Source organism: Lepidochelys kempii, chromosome 1, assembly GCF_965140285.1.
Source record: "Lepidochelys kempii isolate rLepKem1 chromosome 1, rLepKem1.hap1, whole genome shotgun sequence".
Classification (NCBI taxonomy): domain Eukaryota; kingdom Metazoa; phylum Chordata; order Testudines; family Cheloniidae; genus Lepidochelys; species Lepidochelys kempii.
Window position 1 is genome coordinate 342339782 of NC_136380.1, and position 22029 is coordinate 342361810.

At 46.4% G+C, this 22029-nt stretch overlaps 1 protein-coding gene and 1 long non-coding RNA gene across 3 annotated transcripts in view; one reads left to right on the top strand and one right to left on the bottom strand.

The window, feature by feature from the left end:
* Positions 1 to 1857: 1857 nt before the first annotated feature.
* Positions 1858 to 4294, bottom strand: LOC140906965 (uncharacterized). Its single transcript, XR_012157316.2, has 2 exons — positions 3512 to 4294; positions 1858 to 2742 (listed from the first exon to the last, which is right to left on the bottom strand). It is a non-coding gene; the product is annotated as an uncharacterized LOC140906965 (long non-coding RNA).
* Positions 4295 to 16754: 12460 nt separating this feature from the next.
* Positions 16755 to 22029, top strand: part of SFMBT2 (Scm like with four mbt domains 2) — a 189652-nt gene continuing 184377 nt past the window's right edge. For both annotated transcript variants that reach the window (XM_073328829.2, XM_073328832.2), the window contains exon 1: positions 16755 to 17278. The gene's annotated coding sequence lies outside the window, so the exon portion shown is untranslated. The remainder of the gene's footprint in view (positions 17279 to 22029) is intronic.

The window sequence follows — 22029 nt, forward strand, 5'->3', positions numbered from 1 at the left end:
AATCCCGGGGGTGGGGTGCGGAATGATTTAATGAAATAAGGGCACTTGCAAACAGTAGCTTTGTCGTACAATACGTGCCGATTTTATTGTACTGTGCAGTATTGACTACTGTCAGAAGACGGGATACTGGGCTAGATGGATCACTGGTCTGACCCAGTATAGCCGTTCTTATCTAACCTCTGCTCCACTACATGGTGCTAGCCAACATTCATGAGAGGCCTGAATTCTTAGGTCAGATTTCTTGTGGCATGTTGGATAAGGGCTACGAATGGGACATGCATCAGTGCCATGCGAAGATAAAGGAGCTGAGGCAAGTATACTAGAAGGCAAGGGAGGCAAAGCATCACTCTGGTGCTTGGTGAAGACCTGCCACTTCTATAAGAAGCTAGATGCTATCCTTGGTGGTGGTGACCCCACCTCCACCACTAAGAACCCCGTGGATACTTCAGCTGGGCTGGAGGCCGTGGCCAGTGGACTCAACCCCAAGGATGAAGTCATAGACAAGGAGGTCAAGTTGGAGGATGATGTGGAGCACACGGCAGAGTTGTCCAGTGGCACGGTGAGTCAAGACCTCTTTTCCACTCCAGAGAGTTCAAGCCAGTCCCAGCAGTCCATCTCTGGCGTCCATGATGCAGGAGAGGAGAGCCGTGGTAAGTGATCTTTTTGAGTTGATGCTGCTCGGTTATATGAGGTAGAGCTGTCCTTTGCTCTGTCTGTTCTAGGAGAGGGTGATGAGATAGAAATGTACAAGACTAGCTGTGTTTGCATGTGCTCCACATTCCCCTGTGCAGCTAGGCAGTGCAGCAGAACAGTGTTAATGCACACTGAGATTTCATGGGAATCCTCAAGGAGTGGAAGTACCCTGGAAGTACTCGCTAATCCTCTGCCAAAGGTTCCTTGCAGAGCTGTTGTTCCTTCCCCCATTGTAGGAAATTTCCCACACCACTTGGCAATCACTTGTGCAGAGACCAAAGCAGTACACAGGCACGCAGCATAGGGACCAGGTTTGAAGCCGCAGGCATGCAGATGCACCCTTGCATACCCTCAGGAGTCAGATATCAGCTTCAGTGACCCCTGCCTGTGGAAAATGGTGGCAGAATTTACAATATCATCCTTAGTCACCTGCAGTAATGCCCTCAAAAACCACCTAGACCCTTTGCCCATCTTGAGTGTGCCCCCCCCCGCCCATCCCAGGCTGAACTCACCATGTTTAGGGTGTTTGCCAAGATGTGTGCTTGCCAAGCGATAGCGAGAAAGCAATTAGTCTGTTAAAAGAAGTGTATTTTACTGTAATGATTCAATGCTGTGTGTGAACTAACAATCATGCTTCTGTGTATTGTTTCTTGTGCTTCTGCAGACATGGCCTTTAGGGGAACCCCCCTACACACCGGCAGAGTGCCTCTGCCAGATAAGCAAGCAACCAAGCTGGAGCAAGGAGGACATGTTCAGAGATGTGCTCCAGTCCTCAGAGGCTGAAAAAAGAGAATACAGGGAGTGGAGAGAGACCCTGAAGGAAGAAGTTAAAGTAGAAAGGCAGGACAGAAGGGAAAGTGAGGAGCATACTGTAAAGGGCCAGGAGCAGATGATAAAAGTGATGGCGGAATAAAGAGAGATATTGAAGTCCCCAATCTTGCTCCAGGCAGAACACATGCATGCTCCGTGCCTCTGAAGCCGATACAGAGCTGTTTTCCATGCCCTCCCAAATTCCTCTCACACATTCCTTGCAACTTCCCGGAACGGGCTCGGTTCCCCGTTCACTTACACACAGCTATGAGAGCCTACATTGCTCTGCACTCTTACCTCCCTTCCCACCAAGCCTTTGGTGTGTGATATTAATTGGTATGTAATAAAAAAAAATTTCTGAAAGCTAACCAATCTTTATTTGTCTCTTACACATGGTGGTTGCAGATGGTAGTAGTACATAGTGGCAATTTGCTCATTTGCTGACTACAGAACCCAGGCAGGAATCATTACAATTTCCATGCAAGGCAGCAAATTAACAAAGCATGGCAGAGTGCTGTATAGAAAGACACATTACTGGTGCTCATTGTCAGAATGTTGCCTCAAAGCCTCCCTGATTCAAATAGCCCCTTATTTTGCCCCTCTAATAGATACCCCTGGTATCTGGCTGCTCAAATTCAGGAGCCAGGCGATCCGCCTCTGCGCTCCACCCTCAGAGAAAGCTATCCACTATTTCACATATGTTGCCAAGAGTTACAGTACTTCATAGCAGGATGCGATTAATGGCTCTGCGGACTTGCATTACTGCAGCCCCAGCAGTGGACTTCCTGACTCCAAACTGATTTGCAACTGACCGGTAGCTGTCTGGAGTCACCAGTTTCCACAGAACGATTGCCACCTGCGTCTCCATTTTGGTGTCCTTGCACTGCAGTGCTGGGGCAAGCTCTGCACGCAGTTCCTGGAAGGTGGCTTTCTGCAGCCACGGTTCATCATCCCAGACCTGCACAACAATGCAATCCCACCACTCGGTGCTTGTTTCCTGAGCCCGCAAGCGACGCCCGCTTTGTTCAGCTGCCCCGTGAACGAGAAGTAATCTGGTGTTGTTTCTTTCCGCAGCAGGTCAGGCAACTCTGATTCCTGTTCAGATTGGGAGCTCGTGGTATACCGCATGACCATCCACAACGTGTTCAAATCAGTGAACACCACAGTACAGAGCAGGGCAGGATCCATCCTTTCAGATAGAGATGGCGGCCCACAGGAAACATGGGCCTTTGAAAAATGCTGCAAAATACAGATGAAAGCCCATGGAATGCTGGGACGGAAAGAACTGCATCATGGGACATTAAGCCTGCACCCATGATGCACTGCGATTCACTCCACCTCCCCACAACTCCTAGCTGCAGAAGGTGGCGAGTAGCACAGTGGGATAGCTACCCACAGTGCACTGCTTTCACTGTCGATGCTAGAGCACCAACGGTGGACGCGCTTTACCGACAGAAGGAGCATTGTGTGAACACACAAAAGTGGTATAATAACCCCTTTTGTTTACTGTTGGCTTAACTTGTGTAACCCTTCTGCCCGTCAGAGTTGGCAGCAACAAGGGCCGGGTTCAATATCTAGGGGTTCCATTCCAATAACACAATGCAAACCAGCTCGAGCCCCCACCCAGTGACCTGGGACAAATATATACCACCCCCGCTGGGCGCCTCCAAGAGGCAATACTTCCCCTCTCGCAAGCACATAGTCTGAGTGTAGCAAAAGTCTTTTAATAACAGAGAGAAACAATGTGGCATTATGTTGGGGAAACACCACCAACAGGATTCATAACACAACCCATGAGCAAAAACAACCCCACCCCAGGCAAATTGGGGCATGCCCTTTTCCCTTTGGTTCTTGAGTCCAGCAACCCCAAATCACCCAAAGTCCCAAAAGTCCAATGCCCCAAAAGTCTCTGTCCCTGGTCAGGGCAGCCCCAGAGTTCGAAAGTTTATCGGCGGAGCTTTACCTCCCAACCTGGGTGGAAATGGGGCGGGGGTAAGAGGCACCTTACCTGATCTGAAGCTGACCGCCCCATAGCTCCATAGCGGCGCTCCGCTCCGCCAGCCGCCCCACGAATTCCTTCGCTCAGCTGCGCTCCGCTCCGCCAGCTGCCCCACGAACTCCTTCACTCAGCTCCACGGCCCACAAGCAGCTCCTGCCATCCACACACTGCTCCGCGTCGAACTGCTTCACCAGCTGTCCCGCAAACTGCTCCACAATATATCTTCAGGCTCCCCCACTACTTAACACAACACTCAGTGATTTCAGCTCTTAGGTGAATTCAGCTTATAGTAGGGGAGCCCCAGTGCTGGTGCACTGTCAGCCCAAAGTGAGCTCAGCAGCCTATAACTAGACTTCTAATGAAATCAAAATTAGCTCTGATATTCCACAGTGGAGAGAGGAGGAAGTGCAATCAGCATGTAAGGCCCTCACCAAGGGGCCCATGCCACCAAGTACTACTACTTGTCCCCAGCCTCTCTCCATTCACACAGTTTTGGAACCCATGACCCTTGCCTAGCGAGTGCTACTTAGTTGATGGTGAATCCCTCCATCATAACAAAAGGCCACGTACAGTTCCAAGCACAGTTCCCATAATCAGGGTAATAACAATTTATTCTTCCTGCCCCAATAACAGAGACACTGGGGACCCCACAGCAGCCAAAGTGACCATTTGGGCAGCTATGGTCTCATTCTAGGCGTGGTGGGTGTGCCTATGCAAATGAGATCGGCCCCTGAAGTTCTTTTCCACAACTTGCCACCCCTCACCACCAGATGTCAGGGTGGAGCTCATCCTGACACTGCTTACACTTGCGTTGACAAAACTCTGTAGTGTAGACAAGGCCTAACAGAGACGAGGCTTTCAAAGTGGATTACACTAAACCAGAAAAAATACTCTTATTCGAGAATGAGTGTACACATGGAGCGCTATTCTAAAATAGCGCTAAATTCACACCCTACCTTATTCTGGATTAACTTCCAAGTGTAGGCAAGCCCTAAATGATCTTTATACTGGTCTAAGTGCATCCACGCTAGGGCTTTTACTGGTATAACTATTTTAGTAAAACAGCCCTTATTGGCATAGACCCATGCAATTTACAAGTATAGCCCAAGTCTAAATGTATCAACTTCAGGGGTTTGCATCCATGAAACCTGATCAATTTTTAAATTGATTTGGGTACATGGGTGCAGCTTTTCTAATATAGACCGAGCCTAACAAGTCTAACAAGCTGCCGCTGATTATTAAAACTTCAAAAGTCTCCTATAAAGTAGCCACTAACAACTTGGGTCAGATGGGAAATGTACCCCCTGGCTTGGCTACAGTGTCACACTCAGAGTGAACTGCTCTCTTGCTCCCCTGAGTCCAATCCCTCCATCCTTTGCTGCTCTCTGTCTCTCCTCTGTATTGCATGTCTGGATGCTTAATTTTTTCTGTTCTCCATCTCTCTTTGGGGTTGTGATGAACTAGTTCATTTGAATTTCGGGGAAGAAGTCCCTCTGCCGACTCGGACTGGTCACCTGGGTAGTGTCCCTCACATAAATATAGAGGAATTAAGTACTAAAAAGCATTACAGCCAAGTAGCAATGGTTGCTGAATTGGTAATATTTATATGCTCTGAGAGAATAATGGATCTGATCCTGCTCCCACTGAAGTCAATGGGAGTTTTGCAATTGATTTCAACAGGAGCAGGACTGGATCCTAAATTCCACTAATATACCTAGCTCATCAAGCGCTTTTATCAGTATATCTCAAAGGCCCAGATCCTCAAAGGAATTTAGGTATCTAACTTCCATTGAAATCAATTGGAGTTAGGCCCTTAAACATCTTGGAGGATCTGGGCCAAAGTGCTTTACAAAGCAGGTCAGTATCATTATCCCCTTTTTACAGACGGGAAAACTGAGGCACAGCAAAGTAAAGTGACTTGCCAAAGGTCATGTAGAGGGCCAGTTGCCAAGCCAGGAAGAGAACCCTTGGTTTCTGAATCCTAGTCCATTACTCTATCCACTAGGTAAGGCTGTCTCTTCTGGTAGAGACTGTTTCAGAATAGTGAAAAGGATTTTTACTACAAAAGGACGGTTTTTTTTTCTTGACCGGGGAGGTACAATGTCTTAAAATGCTGCCCACAACACATCTACTTGTCAGGTCAAACCAATCCAAACATACTGAGAAATCAGCTTTGTTTTCAAAAGCTTTCTCAAGAAATTTGTTCTTTATTTTTTAACCCAACAGCTTTTCTAGAGGGACAGAACCCTAATAAAGAAACTATTTATATGTCCTCCCTTTTGATCCCTTGGACTGGGAGAGTTTATCAGTTCTGAGCTCATTACAGCCTTAAATATGTTACCTATTACATTTAATGGCATATTGCGGGCTCATCTACTAGTAACTCATAAGCATTCTTATTAAAAGTGCTTAGCAACCTGGCGCTGAAGCAACACAAATGTCAGCTTCCTCAAATGAAAATAAAAATCAATTATGCTTTTAAGGGCAGAGAGAGATTAAGCTGCATATAATGCACATTTACGGTATTGTGGAAACCAAAGCCTTTAGGTGCGGTTAGCGGCATTTCATTCTTAATCTTCCTCCTTAATACAGCAGGAGCCATTAAAACAATGAAAAGTAAATCCACATGCCTGTTTCACCGTCTCCTTTAGACAGATTCCTTCAACTGCTTTATTGTATATTTTTTTTAGCAGATCAAAAGAATTAATTATAGGCACCCAGAGTATTATTATTATTTGGGGACGAGGGAAGAGGGGCCAGTCTTGTTGGAAGAGTTATATTTTGCAGCAAGCTAAGGGTAAGGAGAGAAATGGAAAAGAAGAATTAATTTTCAAGGATCTCATTAAATGGGTGTTGGAGGATTGAACTTTCCCCTCCAGATTTTTGACCAGATCATTGCAAAGAACAAAGAGAGACTGCCCCGGAGAACCAGCTCCAGGAAGTATAACTCTTCCAACAAGACTGGCCCCTCTTCCCTCAAACAGTGTGGTTCAATGCACACTGGGACCATGCTTTCAGAATTTAGTCCGTGCTGTGAGAATACTTACAGTGCAATGCACCAACGCACAGACATCCCACACAACGCCTATTATTTGTATTGCACAAGTGCCTAGAGGCCGAGGTCAGGGCCTTTTTGTGCTAGGTGCTGTGCAACGTATAATAAGACACCATCCCTGCCCTGACTCACTTATAATCCAAATAGACATGACAGATGAAGGGGAAAAGGAGAGGTGAAGCGACTTGTCAAACTTCACATAGCAGGTCAGCTAGTTGCACAGGGACTAGAACTATGGATTCCTGGGCCTTGGGCTAGTGTTCTAGCTATTAGATAACACTGCTTTCTTTTTGTCAGGGTCCTGGAAGAAACCCTAAAACCATCACTGATAAACTTAGCAGGTGACACCAAAACTGGGGCCGTGGTAAATAACGAAGAGAACAGGCCACTGATTCAGAGCAATCTGAATCGCTTAGTAAACTAGGCACAAGCCAATGGTATGTGTTTTAAGACTGCTAAGTGTACATGTATGCATCTAGCGACAAAGAATGTAGGCCATACGTACCAGGTGGTGGACTTTATCATGGGAAGCAATGACTCCGAAAAATATTTTGCAGTCATAGTGGATAATCAGTTGAACGTGAGCTCCCAATGTGACGTTGTGGCTCAAAGAGATAATGCAACTTGAGGAATCTCTAGGAGAAGCAGAGAACTTATTTTACCTCTGTATTTGGAATTGGCTGCTGGAATACTACATCCAGTTCTGGTTCCCACAATTCAAGAAGGTCTTGATATATTGGTGAGGGTTCACTGAAGAGCCATGAGAATGATTGAAGGATTAGAAAATATGCCTTATATTGACAGACTCCAGGAGCTTCTTTTATTTAGCTTAACAAAGAGAAGGTTAGGGGGTGATCTGATCAGTCTAAAAGTACCTACATGGGGAACAAATATTTGATAACAAGTTCTTCAGTATAACAAATGACTGGAAGTTGACGCTATACGAATTCAGTTTGGAAAGGAGGTGTACATGTTTAACAGTGAGGGTGATTAACCATTGAAGCAATTTACCAAGGGTCAAGATTGGTTGTTTGTCTAGCAGATCTTCTCTAGGAATTATTTTGGGGAAGTTCTCTGGCCTGTGTTCTACGGGAGGTCAGAATAGCTGATCACATTGGTCCCTTCTGGCCATTGGCTGGGTGAATATCTGGGTTCAATTCTTGGCAGACAGCTTCCTGTGTGACCTCAGCCAGGTGTGCTTATCTCTCTGTGCCTTAGTCTCCCCCTCTGTAAAACAAGGATAAGCCTCCCCTTCCTAGCAGGGGATAAAGGTGAGGATAAAGCTATCAGGATCCGAGAAGCACTTAGATGTTACAAAGATAAGTGCCACAGAGAAGCCTATAAATAATAAAAATAAATAAAAAGCCAGTTAATAAGTGGTGCAAATGGGCTTACCAAGCCTTCTGTACCAGATGAATTTCTTCCTTAGTGCAGACATGATCAATAAAAGTAATAAATATGAACCTCAGTATAGAGTCTCAGTGCCTTGGTTTATATTAAATAATACGTACCCCTCTTTCATTTACTTCTGATGTAAAGGAGCTGTTTGGATTCTGGACCAGCCCTTCTAAGGATTCTTGGGCTGTAAAGACTGAGAGGAGACATGATAACAGTTTTCAACTACATAAAAGGTTGTTACAAGGAGGGAGAAAAATTGTTTTTGTTAACCTCTGAGGATAGGGCAAGAAGCAATGAGCTTATACTGCAGCAAGGGAGGTTGAGGTTGGACACTAGGAAAACCTTTCTAACTGTCAGAGTGGTTAAGCCCTGGAATAAATTGCCTAGGAAGGTTGTGGAATCTCCATCATTGAAGATTTTTAAGAGCAGGTTAGACAAACACCTGTCAGGGATGGTCTAGATAATATTTAGTCCTGCCATGAGTGCAGGGGACTGGACTAGATGACCTCTCAAGGTCCCTTCCAGTCCTATGATTCTATGTGTGATATAATGACCAACATTTTCAAACCAGGAATCCCGAAGGTCGTCTCCTAGTAGAGCTGGGAGAATTTTTTTTTGGCCTAAACCCTTTATTTTTTTCTTTTCAATGTGCAAATTTTTTTGAAAAACTTCATTTTTGGATCAACCAGAAACTTTTTTTTTTAAACTTTTTGGAATTGCCAGCAAACTGAAAAATCAGTCATTGCACAGCTCTACTCCTAAATCCATATTTAGACAAATAATGGCTTGTCTACACTTGAAAGTTAATTCAGATTAAGGCAGGGTGTGAATTTAAAGCACAGTAGCTATTCCTGAATAATGCTAGTATGTTTGGACACTCTTATTACAGATGAAAAATGCCTTGTTCCTGTTTAGCTTAATCCATTTTAGAACAGGGCACTCTTATTCTCGAATAAGAGTGTTTATCTATGGAGATTTTCAAGAATAATTATTCTGAAATTCTCCATGTGTAGACAAGCCCTTAGTGTCCTGATTTTCTGAGGTGAGGCGTGTCTGCCGTTCCATGTAGTGATATGTTTACTTGCTGTTATATTATGGCTCTGTGGGGAGTCTCAGACCCGTCACAGTCCTTGTTATACAAGGCAAAGTTGGAAGATGAGCTGCGCAAAATCCTGCCTGATTGCTGAAGCTCTTATTGTTGAACTAACACCTCTTATATAAGAAGGGCTAATTCCATGTACCAGGAAACCCCTGCTGGCTTCTAGAGAGTGACAGTGTAAACACCTCCAGGACTAGAACCTGGAGGTTCTAGGCCACTGATGCTTCTGCATTGCCGGCAAGATCTCAGACTGGCTTTCTGCTAGCAGACCCTGTCAAGTGAGACAGTGCAGGAAGTACCGCCCAATGGGGCCTGAGTGGCAGCCCCCTGCAGCCCACTGATTGGCCCAGGACAGTATATAAATCAGGAAGCCATTACAGAGAGCTGTCTGAGCAATATGCCTGTTTGCTTCTGCTCCAGACCTTGCCTTACTCTGAACCTGACCCCCTGGATCCTGACCCCATTTAATCCCTGATGCTGCTACTTGTCTTCTGTCTGTAATCCATGCCTGACCTTGACTTCCTGGTATCCTGACCTGGCTTGACTCCAACTCCGCTACTCACCTCCTGCCTGCAACCTAGTGCCTGACCCTGAGTTCTTGGTATCCTGACCCAGCTCGACTCTGCTGTGTGTCTCCTGACTGCAACTTGGTAACTGACTGCTGCCCTTGGCTTGGCCCTGACAGACAGTCAAAACTGCATAGCATTGGCAGAATCCTCTCTGGCCAATTGATTTGGAGCCTGTGCTGGAAAGAAATGCCCCATGTGGTGCAAGAATACACAGAAATGTAATATGACCTATTACCTGTGGGGCTAATATCTTTGTGTGGGGTGGGAGGAGAATGTATGTCCTTGACCCACCTACTGCCCAGTCCTGTGGCAAGGTCCCCTGCAGGTCTGGAAGGAGGGAGGAAACTGTTATGGAGGTAGCTGAGTCTCTTTTCCACACGGATGGAGCACAAAGAGAACCATCTGCACATGGATCTCTGGAACATGATTGGTTCCTAAGTAAGGAATTGGCCTCCTAGGGAATAGAATCTTCATTATAATGATTAATAGTAATCCCTAGCTCTTATATAGCCCTCTTCCACTGTAGATCTCAGTGGTGTACAAGGAAGACCAGTGTGGTTATCCCCATATTACAGATGGGGTGGCAAGAACTGAGGCTCAGTGAAGTGACTTGCTCAAGGTCACCCAGCAGGCCACTGGCAGAGCTGAGAATAGAAATCTGGTTTCCTGAGTTCCAGTCCAGTGTTCTAGCCAGTAAGCAACACTGCCTAAATATTGGACTCTTATTGTGAATGTTATGGACTTTTAAAAATTATATATTGTTACTTATTTTTATAACTTCTTTAGATTATGCCCTAAGCACCTGTCTTCAGATAAACCCATACTTTGCACACAGTCAGACTGAGCTGGCTGAAAATGCTGTGTGACTATGTTTCTCTCCAATAGATGGTGCTGTGAAACTAGCTTTTAAACATCCCGATGTTAACATGCAGAGCACCTAACTTCTCACCATCATTATGGTTACTTTTAGATAATAAAGTTGAATACTATGCCATTTAAAAATCAGTGCCTGGATCTTCAGCAAGGTAAATCAGTGATTTGCACCTGTGGAAGATCTGACCTTATAGGTACAGGGTAGTGATGTAGGTTGGGATGTAATTCCATGACGGGTGTAAATGATCAGAAAGCCGGTGTGAATGGTAATGTACTTTAGCCTGCACAGCCTTGGCAGTAAGTAGAGGCCTGATTCTCCTCTGCTGTTCACCTATGTTCAGTCATTGACACTTGAGCAATCTGAGTGCAAAGTGGCTGTGATCTGCAACTGTTCTGATTTTAGTTGCATTTTTACTCCCACTTTGCACAGAGGGAAACAAGTGGAGGATCATGACAGATGTGGTCAAAACAAGTGTGATTTACAAACCAAGGCCTAAATTATGCTCAGTGATGCTGGCAGAAATCCAGAGTAATTCCCCTGGAGTCAACACAGATGCTGGTCCCAAGGGAGGGAAAGGGCAGGAAAACCAACTCACGAAAGTATGTGTGATCCAGTAGGGATGGGCTGACAGTGTCTTATAAAACATTACTGCGGGGAGCAACTGGCCGTGGGAGATTGGATTGAATGATCTAATAAATCTCTTCCTCCTGATTTCTGTGACATCTCTTGCTAGTAGCTTTTCCTGCTACAGCCAATTGAATTCTGCCCCTTTGATTGTTCATGCTCATCGACTAACGAACAGGAGTAAGTTACATGCCCTTGCCACTTACAACTTTTTGCTGATGTGACCTCCTGTCTACGTTACAAGTTACATCCTTTGAAAGCAGGCCCAGATTCTATGTAAGGGAGTTACTCCAAGTACAAATTTGGCTCCTTGCAAATAGCTTGGTCCTGATTCTGTAGTCTTACTTGGGCAAAGCTGCAGGAACTGGCCCTTTAAGAATACATCTATAAAAATTATGGGCTAGATTCTGTAATTTACAGCAGCTGGAGGATCTGACAATTTGCTGATGTTTATGTACGTGTATGTATTATATACAAATATAGCCCCCCAGTTCAGCACTGTATTTTTAGCTTGTGCCTAACTTTAAGCATGTGGATTTCAGTGATTGTTCATGTACTTAACAGTGCTTAGGAGAATCGGGGGCCAGGTATATGGGTATATACACCCATATAATACGTGACTGATCTGCCCCATCACACTGTTTTCTGGAGTGAGGGGAAGAAAGATAACTTATGAGTGAGTAACTTATAGCCAGGAGTGAGTTTTCTTGACCTCTTCTCCAGAGTGGAGATTAATGTCATAGAGAATCAGCCATTATGTATTATTTTCTGTACATAGGGGATATATTTTTTTTTCCTTCTGCTTTCCTCCAAAAATGAAACTGTTGAAAGTGACAGCATGGGAAATTGGAATGTGTGGTAATCGAAGATAACGGGCAGTGCTAGAGTTTCAGTGACTGGGTGCTACTATCTTGTTGAAGTAAAATAGCCATGATCACACTTGGCTTAGGAACTGATACACACTGAAAGGGACAAAGGGCAGCTAGTTGTCCAACTCTCACTGAAAAGTCAATAGAAACGGGCCACCAAACTCCTCTTTGTACCTTTGAAAATCTCCTCCTCTGTACATATTTGCCTATAAATATTTTATTTAAAATTAATTCGGGACGTGAAACATTTATTCCCAATTTGAAACTCAAGGTCAGACATTTGGCCAATATCATATATGAGGATTTAGCAACATTAATGGCAGTAAACCAAACATAGCTAAATTTCTTTTGCCCTGAAGATGTATTTCTTAATATAACAATAGTAGTGCTCCCTTCCATTAAATTAGCATCATTGTGATTTTTTTTCAGTAGTGGCTAAGCCCATGGCAATGCTAGTTTTATATCTAATTTTTTTTATTGAAGATATTATACGAGCAGCATTCTGCATACCCTGAGTTAGTTTTTTGCATTGAGCCTCTAAAATATTATGAAGCCTTTCAAAAATGACCGTTTGAAAGATATCTCCACTAAACCAACTTGAAGACTAGGGGCTAGATCCAAAGCCCATTAAAGTCAATGGGAGCCTTTTCACTGACATCTGTGAACCTGGGACCTGGACCATTTTATCAGTATCTGAATTTAGGAAGACAGTAGCCACTCGGAGAAGTTCAACATGAAAATTTTTTTTAATCTTGTTTTTCTTAACTGATATTCTTAGCTGCCTTCCAAAGAGCTAAGGTAGATTGTAAATTCTCTGTGACATGGATCATGAATGATTTCCTTTATGTACAGGGCCAAGCACAGCATCAGAACTTACTAGTCAGTAAAACAATAATTAATAAAAGAAGTGAGCAGGACAAGATCGAGATAAATGGTCAGTTTTCAGAATGGAGACAGATAAATAGTGGTGTCCCCCGGGGATCTTTACTGCAACCAGTCCTATTCAACATTCATAAATGATCTGGAAAAAGGGGTGAACAGTGAGGTGGCAATTTGCAAATGATACAAAACTACTAAAGATAGTTAAGTCCCAGGCAGACTGCGAAGAGCTACAAAAGGATCTCTCAAAACTGGGTGACTGGGCAACAAAATGGCAGATGAAATTCAATGGTGATAAATGCAAAGTAATGCACATTGGAAAACATAATCCCAACTATACATATAAAATGAAGGGGTCTAAATTAGCTGTTGCCACTCAAGAAAGAGATCTTGGCGTCATCGTGGATAGTTCTCTGAAAACATCCACTCTGTGCAATGGCAGTCAAAAAAGCAAACAGAATGTTGGGAATCATTAAGAAAGGGATAGATAATAAGACAAAATATCATATTGCCTCTATATAAATCCATGGTATGCTCACATCTTGAATACTGTGTGCAGATGTGGTCGCCCCATCTCATAAAAGACATATTGGAATTGGAAAAGGTTCAGAAAAGGGCAACAAAAATGATTAGGGGTATGGAAAAGCTTCCATGTGAGAAGAGATTAATAAGACTGGGACTTTTCAGCTTGAAAAAGAGACTAATAAGGGGGGATATGATAGAGGTCTATAAAGTCATGACTGGTGTGGAGAAAGTAAATAAGGAAGTGTTGTTTATTCCTTCTCATAACACAAGAACTAGGGGCCACCAAATGAAATTAATAGGCACCAGTTTTAAAACAAAGAAAAGGAAGTATTTTTTCACAGAACACACAGTCAATCTCTGGAACTCCTTGCCAGAGGATGTTGTGGAAGGCCAAGACGATGACAGGATTCAAAAGAGAACTAGATAAATTCATGGAGGATGGGTCCATCAATGGCTATTAGCCAGGATGGGCAGGGATGGTGTCCTGAGCCCCTGTTTGCCAGAAGCTGGGAATAGGCGACAGGGGATGGATCACTTGATAATTACCTGTTCTGTTCATTCCCTCTGGGGCACCTGGCATTGTCCACTGTCGGAAGACAGGATACTGGGCTAGATGGACCTTTGGTCTGACCCAGTATGGCCGTTCTTATGTTCTTGAGAGTAAAGAGGGAGTTCCAAGGAGATTAGAGGCATACATGACCCCTGCAAAGAGGACAAGTGTGCAGTAAAGAAAGTATCAAATAATCCATGTATTACAGAGAGAAACATCTGTTACATCCAAGGTACAAACCATTGCCACTTCCCCAACTTGGAATATTATGGTATTGCCAGAATTCAGCATGTATACTTACATCCTTAAGACTTGGTGTATTCCTATCCATATATGCTTTCTTGCCATCCTTATGCCATTATGTATGCAAATCAGGAAAACTGCAATAGTTGGCTCTTGAGTTGATCCAGAAAAGGGGGAGTTCTGTGACCCTTCCCCCCCCAAATTTCTACCCTTTTTTCAGAATTTTGAAAATCTGAAATGTCAGAAGTCCGACCATCTTGACCAGTTTTGTAGCTTCTTGAAAAACAGGGGTGAGGAATCATGAAAAAATAATTCATACTGTCCTTATTTCTTTATCATTTTAATGTACTGTTAAAAATTTGAAAAATTTCAGGCACTTTATTCACTCCTGGCATCTACTCCTTGTTTTCACAAATTCTCCCCTCTTGCTTGAGAAAAGAAGGCTGATGGGGGGGCAACCTGTTACCATACTCAACATATTTGGTGATTGTTGATCAATATTCACTGAAGGTAAGCCAAGATGTGATGGGCTTAATCTGCAGCAAGGGAGATCTAGGTTAGATATTAGGAAAAACTTTCTAAGGCCAGGGAGAGTTAAGCTTTGGAATAGGTTACTAGGAGCACTTATGGAATCCCGGTCACTTGGAGGTTTTTATGAATAGTTTAGACAAACACCTGCTAGGGATAGTCGAGGTATACTGTGTCCTGTCTCAGGACAGGGAGCTACATTTAATGATATTAATGTACTAATGATAAAGAGATGCATAAGCAGAGTGATGGAATAGCAATATAAACACCTTATATCACTAAATCATCCGGTGTAGATCAGTCCGGCTACAATCTACCCCAGGGAAAGTCACAATCTTCATTATCCTCTGCAAACTTTTTTTTAACATTATGAATAATACAAACGTGTAACGAAGTATCTGGGTGGGCAAGCTCTGTTCTCCATAAACACCTCACACTGTATTAATGACTCCATGAGACGCTGGTGACAAAGCTTTAGGAGTCGTCAGCGGCTAGGCATTCTCATCAAGAAGAGGTGAAATGTGCTGTAGCCAGACGATGGCTAAATTCTTCTGCTTTTCAAGACAAATGCAGCCAACTGCAGTTGAAGTGGGAGAGAGCCGAAAGTTGGGCGTGAAGTCCAGGGCTAACGAGTTGCGTCCGTGAAACAGAAAAACACCAGATTTAGAAGGGAGGGGGACCCAGCCCAGGGTGTGGTCACGAGTGAGTTTAAGTAATTTACAGATAGGATCCTTTCTGTCAAAAACCCGATCGTTACAGCCCGGAAGCAGCTGGCGTTGTTTTGTTGACAGAGCCGTTGTAATTTGGGAGTGAAAACAGTTTGCTGAGCGAGGTATCGGCTTCCCCCACCCCTGGGATCTGTGTATTAAATTCTTGTGCAGATGCGGAAGGCTCAGACGTAACCTTTGCCTTTTCCTCGGCGTGTGCAGCGCCGGATTCTCTGGGGCGGGGGAAGCAGGGGGCTTCTGCTGGTGACTTGTTGAATGTCCAAGGACAACCATCTATCTCTCCCTCTGACTACTCTCCCCGAGGAGCTGGGTGCCTGCTAAACGATGTCCCTCCAGCCGGCAGGCTTGCTAATCCGTGGTCCCCGGAGTGAGGGGCTGACCGCAGCCAGGGGACCAGCTCTCTCCTGGCTGATGGGATAGGGTGAGGGGGGTCTCGCTTCCCCTTTGACCACCACGCCTCTCCCCACACGAAGCACACCACCGCTTCGGTTCATGTTGTGACCCCCTCCAGGACCCCCCTCAAGATAAATCGCAGGTTCCCACTGCGCCCGCCACTGCCCACCGCCCTCCTCCAGACTAGACCGCATGGTGCAGGGCTGGGAAAGCCCAGCCAGGGGGACAAGCGACCACGCAGCTTGGCTTCCTTGGAAGAGTCCGGATGATCCGGCCAACCCCCAAAGCGGCCCCACCGCTGTCGCTCCAGAAGCATTGCCGACTCTTTCCCTACCCACCTCCTGGTACACCCAGAAGAATCCGAATCAAATGACCCGGGCCGAGAGGCGCCCGTGCCGTTCAGACACTGTGCGCGGCTTGTCATTCCACCCCCACTTTGGGGGGAAGCAGAATTTGCTAGTAGCCCCCCCACCCCCAAACCCTCTCCCTAAATCCTGCCCTGGGAGCCCCGCTCCCCTTTTAACGCAAGGTTTAATTCCCGCTCGCTGTGATGGACGCAGCTGTAGACCGGCCACGGGGAAAGTCCACCGGGGTCACTCCTGGTTGCAACAAAATGTGCCCCAAGGCAAAGGACTGAAAGTTGCGTGCGCGCGGAGAGGGGGGTGGCCCGTGCCTGTCGCCCTCTCTAACGCAGCTCTCCGGACGCATAGCATGCTGTTTTTGCAACGGATAATACATAGGATCATGGCAAAGCCAGGGAGACACGTGGACGCGCGGCGATCTGATTAAATTCCCTTTTATCCATGCAGCTGGATCCATGGATCTATCCTCTATCCATCTATTTTATCCATGGATCTATCCTCTATCTCGGTGCAAGTTTCAATGCAAGGAATAATGGAGCCAGCAATCCTAAAATAAAGGGGCGCGGAGGGGAAAGAAGCGGGAGGGTAATACAGATCTACTTAATTTGCGGTCTTGACAGTGCCCGGCATAAAACCCACCCTGTGCGGCACAGCCCACTTCAGTGGCAGACGAGTGTGTAATAATCTAAACTAAACGGGACACCTCGGGGGGGAAGGATGCAGCAGAAGCTAGTTAATTTCTTCACTTGTCAATTGCCCCTCCTGTAGAGTTTCTCTGAGCCTAGCCCCCTCCCCTGCTAATTAAACTTCTTGCACACCACGATTTGCAATCATTGGGGGGTGGAGGGGGGATTGCAACCAACTATAATTGGCAAAGAAAATCTTGCAACGGCTGGAAAAGGTCATTGAAGGAGTTGGCTGCAAAAATATAATCTAAAAAGAGTGGCAGGCATGCGCAGTGCGAGGATGCCATATTGGAATGAGTCTGTAGTAAGTGAGAGAGAGACTGATCGCCTCTTCTGAACTGAGCTGAAGGGTCTTTGCCATTTTAGACACTGGAGGGAAAAAAACTTCACCCAGGTAAGACAGCGCGCCAGGCGTGTTTCCTTAAGTGGCCGAAGCCTTGATCTGCCCGGGGCGACCGTGTTTTCGCCGCTGGGGTGGACAGGGGAGCTTTTTTTCTTTTCTTTCAAGGTTTATTAAAAGGCGGAGGGGAGGGGAAAAAATAAAGCTTGGACAGAGGGTGGGGGAAAAAAACCCCGCAATCTGGCGTGTTTTTCTTAAAAATGCCAGGGAGCAAGTTGTTGCAAAGTGGTTGGCTGTGCGTGTCTCTGGCAGACTCAGATGTAGAGCCTGGATTCTAGATACCTGCACTCTGGGTGTCTTTTTTTTTGGCTTTTTTTTTTTTTAATAGTGTGATTGCTTTTCTTTTGCAGTGCATTTGAGAGTTGTCGTGGGCAGGGTTTGCAATGCATGTGCCATTCATCGCATGTCGGGGCTTTTTTGTGTGTGTGTGGGGGGGGGGGGAGGTTGCGGGTGGATTTTTTTTTTCTTTTGGAGCGTGCCACATTTTAGATGCATGCATACCCTCTCTCTCTTTTTAAAGTAATATCCTGTCATTTGGTGCTTTCCTGACATAAGCTCATGTGACCTCCTTTCGAATTTACTAGACTGCTGTATTTCTTGAGAGAGTTATTGTGTGTGAGTGTGTGTGTGTTTAAATCGGCAGAGCATATAAAATGTGTGTGTTTTAAAAATCTTGAAAGAGGATGAGATGCCCAATTTCCCAGCCCTGATCCGTACACATTTTTTTTCTATAGAGCGAGAGAACTGCGGTAAATGAATATTTATAAAGCTTGTCAGTTTCAACATGGCGGGTTAAGGTGCCTTTAAAAACTGAAAATAAACATTTTGAGACGGGGGGAGGGAGTGTAACTTGGGGCGCTACGTGTTGGCTTCAACTCTGCTTTGTTGCCCAGGGAGGTGCGGCAGCGAACTACCTGGGGAATGCAAAAGTGGGGATCATGCCCCAGGGTTTTCGACTGGCAGACTTATTGGTGGGTAAAGTACATCACACAAGGCAGAGCAACCAAAGTGTGTGTGTGTGTGTGTGAGAGAGAGCGAGCGCTCGGGAGAAACCATCAAAAGGGGACCTGGACTCTGGCACCAAACGAGGCTGCTTTAAATGCCCAAACCGGCAGACAGGCTATGAAAGATAAATGCGGAGAGACACAGCAATAATTTATTTTACATTGAAACGAGGCGAGCCCAAGGAGGAGACCTTCTTTCGGAGCTCCTGGCAATCTCCGCTGCCAAGCCTGGGCTGGTGCAGGGAACCGGGGAGGTGGGGTTCCCCCCCTCCCCGGTTGTTTTTGTTTAAAAAATAAAAATAGAGGGGGCAAAAGCTCTATACCACTACCTGCGTGCAGATGTGTGCTGCAAAACAGGCCGTTTAATCCTTTTATCATCAGAGGACCCGAGGCACGTTGCAATAAAAATTCTCTTTGCCAGGGAGCCTTTAAAAAGCAAGGATCAAAGCGCGAACCTGTCGTCTGCAGAGCATGCAAAGCGGAGACTTCGGAGGGGGGCAGAGCAGTGGTTTGGAGGAAGGAGTTGTGCGTACTCTTTCCTGGTTCCGAATTTGAAGTGCATTTCCACGAGGGCAGGGGGAGTGGAGGAGGCAGGCTGGTTGAAACACCAGAGAAACTTCCTTGTTTCGCTTCAGGCAACGTTTCTGGGTTGCTGTTGTTCCGATGTTCAACTTTTGCCCCCCTCCCCGGGCCACCCCTCTGCGGCGTGTTGAGGCCACTGGGAGGGGGGGGAAGGAAAGCAGAACCCAAGTGACCCCCTCCCCCTGGCCTCTTGGACACTAGTGAGAGGGGGTCATCTTTTTAAGCGAGGGGAAAAGGGGGGGGCGCTTTACAAACCGCGATGCTTGCTAGCAGGAGAGCCCCCGTGATTAATGGGAGACGTTGTCTTCTGTGTTGCGACGCCAACAGAGGTCGCCTTTTGCAAACCACTGCTCCCCCCCCAGGCCACACAACTTTTGCTGCCGGGCGCTTCGGCTCCCGGAGGTGAGGACGGGGGCCAAACTCCAGTGGCTTGGCGTCGCGGGCTGTTGTCGGATGAAACCGCTGCTGGACCAAGGGGGGCACGCTGGAGGCGCCGCGTGAACGAATCCCCTCCGGTTTGCGCGGCGTGGAAAGGGATCGGAGGCCCGGACAAGCCCCCAGCCCGGCCCCGATGCGGCGGCTGTGGAGATCTGTCCTTCCCGATCCGCTTCGCCTCCGTGTGGCGCTCGGGAAGCGCCCGTGAGCGGCGAGCGCTGGCCGCTCCGCAGAAAAGCGACTTCTCCCCTCGACGGTGTCTCCTGGTAGGCGCGCTGAGAGCAAGCAGGGGAGGACTGCCGAGGATCGCAGGACAATGGGGGGCGGCGGCGGGGGTGGGGGGGCGCTTCAGAGAATCCCATGAAAGAATCTAACACCGGCCTAAAATGGCTCTTTCCTTGCAAACTGCGAATTCAGCGGGGACCACCTCCCTTGCACTCACGTGGCTCATGACACGGTTGAGAATTAACTCTAAGTCCCCGATCCAGAGAAGACCGCAGTCGCGGGGATTTCGAGCGTTGTGTCTCGATTTTTGTGCCCTGGGTGCAAGTGGCGCGTGTAAGGGGATTCAGCGATCGCAGCCCCCCCCCCCCCCCCCGCGCGTGTGTTTTGTGCAAGACGAGGAAAGGACTCCGAGCCTGGCGGCACTGCAAGCTCCAGACCCTGCCTCCACCGACCGATCTGCCATGCACGCGCGGTCCCCTGTGCAAAATCCATCTCTTTCTGCTGAGGCAATAAAGAAACACATCGAGAGGTTCTTCGTTTAAAGGGACCGCTTTCCCCCCAAGCATTGCATGTTGCTTTATGCTTTGGATGGAGGACGAGCTTTGCCTGGCTGCTCCTTCAGTTCCCTCAGCTAATGGGTTCCCAAGAGAGAAGGGTTGGGGGAGATCTCGGAAGTATTTCTTGGGACTGTAAGAGCCTCAGACATTCTTCCTGGCACGGATAAGCTCTGAACTGGGATGCTGGGGAGAGGGAGGGAGGGAATTGCCTTCAGTGGTAATTGGACTGGAAGAAAAAGTGTAAGACTTTTCTTTGAGAAGATTTTAATTTCTCCTGCAATGCCCTTGCCCTTCATCTGAGCTCTCCTCTCATTCCCTTGGGTTAGAATAAAGGCTCTGATGCCGATTCTCTCTCTGTTGCATTTTGCCTGCTCGCAGCTTTAGGGTCCCCAAGTAGGGGCGGGGAAAAATTCATGCAGGTGCCAGCTTTCTCCTGTTCTAGTGTAGCAGGTGGTAACTGTCAAACACCTTGTCAGTGTATCGTTTTCTTCATCCAGTCCAGGGGTTCTCAGACTTTTGTACTAGTGACCCCTTTCACACAGCAAGCCTCTGAGTGTGACCCCCCCTTCTACATTAAAAACACTTTTTAAAATATATTTAACGCCATTATAAATGCTGGAGGCAAAGCAGGGTTTGGGGTGGAGGCTGACAGTTCGCAACCCCCCCCCATGTAATAACCTCCTGACCCCCAGTTTGAGAACCCCTGATCTAGTCAAAATGTTGTTTGACAGCCTCGTGAGTTACTTCCTGACAAGTATCTTGCTGAGTGGATAGATACAGAGACACAGGTACCCCTTGCAAAGGTAAAACTTGTTTGGGAGTTTAGCCTGCGTAAGGATGGCAGAATAGAGGGTTTCGCTGTGGTGTGATATGATCTTTGATCCTGTCTACACGAACACACACACACCGCTGACCCCTGTGGTGGGTTTGTGTGTGTTCTGTACATAGCCTTTCAGTTTTCTAGCCTCGGATGTGAAGTTTATTTGGTCTGTGTCCATCACGCCCTATTGCCCTTCTGTTCCTCTCCCACCCAAGTCAGTGTCTTGGAGTACACCCCCACAAATGTCTGTGTGGAGGTTGTCAGGCTGCGGGTGGTTTCTTGGGAGGTTTACTGCAAAGGGGCACAAACTGAAATACAGAGCCCAGGCAATGGCAGTGTAATGACCCGGGTGGCTCTCGCAAACGTTAATATAAAGGTTTCAGAGTAGCAGCCGTGTTAGTCTGTATTCGCAAAAGGAAAAGGAGGACTTGTGGCACCTGAGAGACTAACCAATTTATTTGAGCATAAGCTTTCGTGCATCCGATGAAGTGAGCTGTAGCTCACAAAAGCTTATGCTGAAATAAATTGGTTAGTCTCTCAGGTGCCACAAGTCCTCCTGTTCTTTTTGTTAATATAAAGCTGATCTCTTCTCACCAAAAGGAGGCAGAGCACTGATGCCAACTCCCCTTCAGCAGCAAAGAGGAAAGAGAAATAGATTATAGGGTGACTGTTTTCAAGTACCTGTGGTATAACGTGATGGTTATTAACTGACCCATCTTTATTGAGCAGAAGCTAAGATACAGTGAGCAAACAGAATCAAGTAGCATTTTTATCCTATCTTGGCAATTGTTACCTCTGCATTAGGCAAAGAGAGCTTGAATGTAATAGGGCTAGAGACGGCTTCCCTTTTTCGGTTCAGGGGATGTCTTTGTTGCTGTTGTTTGATTGTTTCACTGTGGTTTGCGTTCTATAGGTGAATGAATTGGGTTGGTGCTCAGAGGAACAGGAATGTAATTAATTATAAGATCAGCGATGCCAAGGGTTGGCTGTCCCTAAGAGTGAGATTTACAGCTTCAAAGAGTGAGATTCAAGGCCAAAGAGTGAGACTTTCCAGGTGGTGTTTTAGATCATTGCTTGAGACCGAGATTCTCATCTTTGTTCCTTGGTGAGATCCAATAGTCC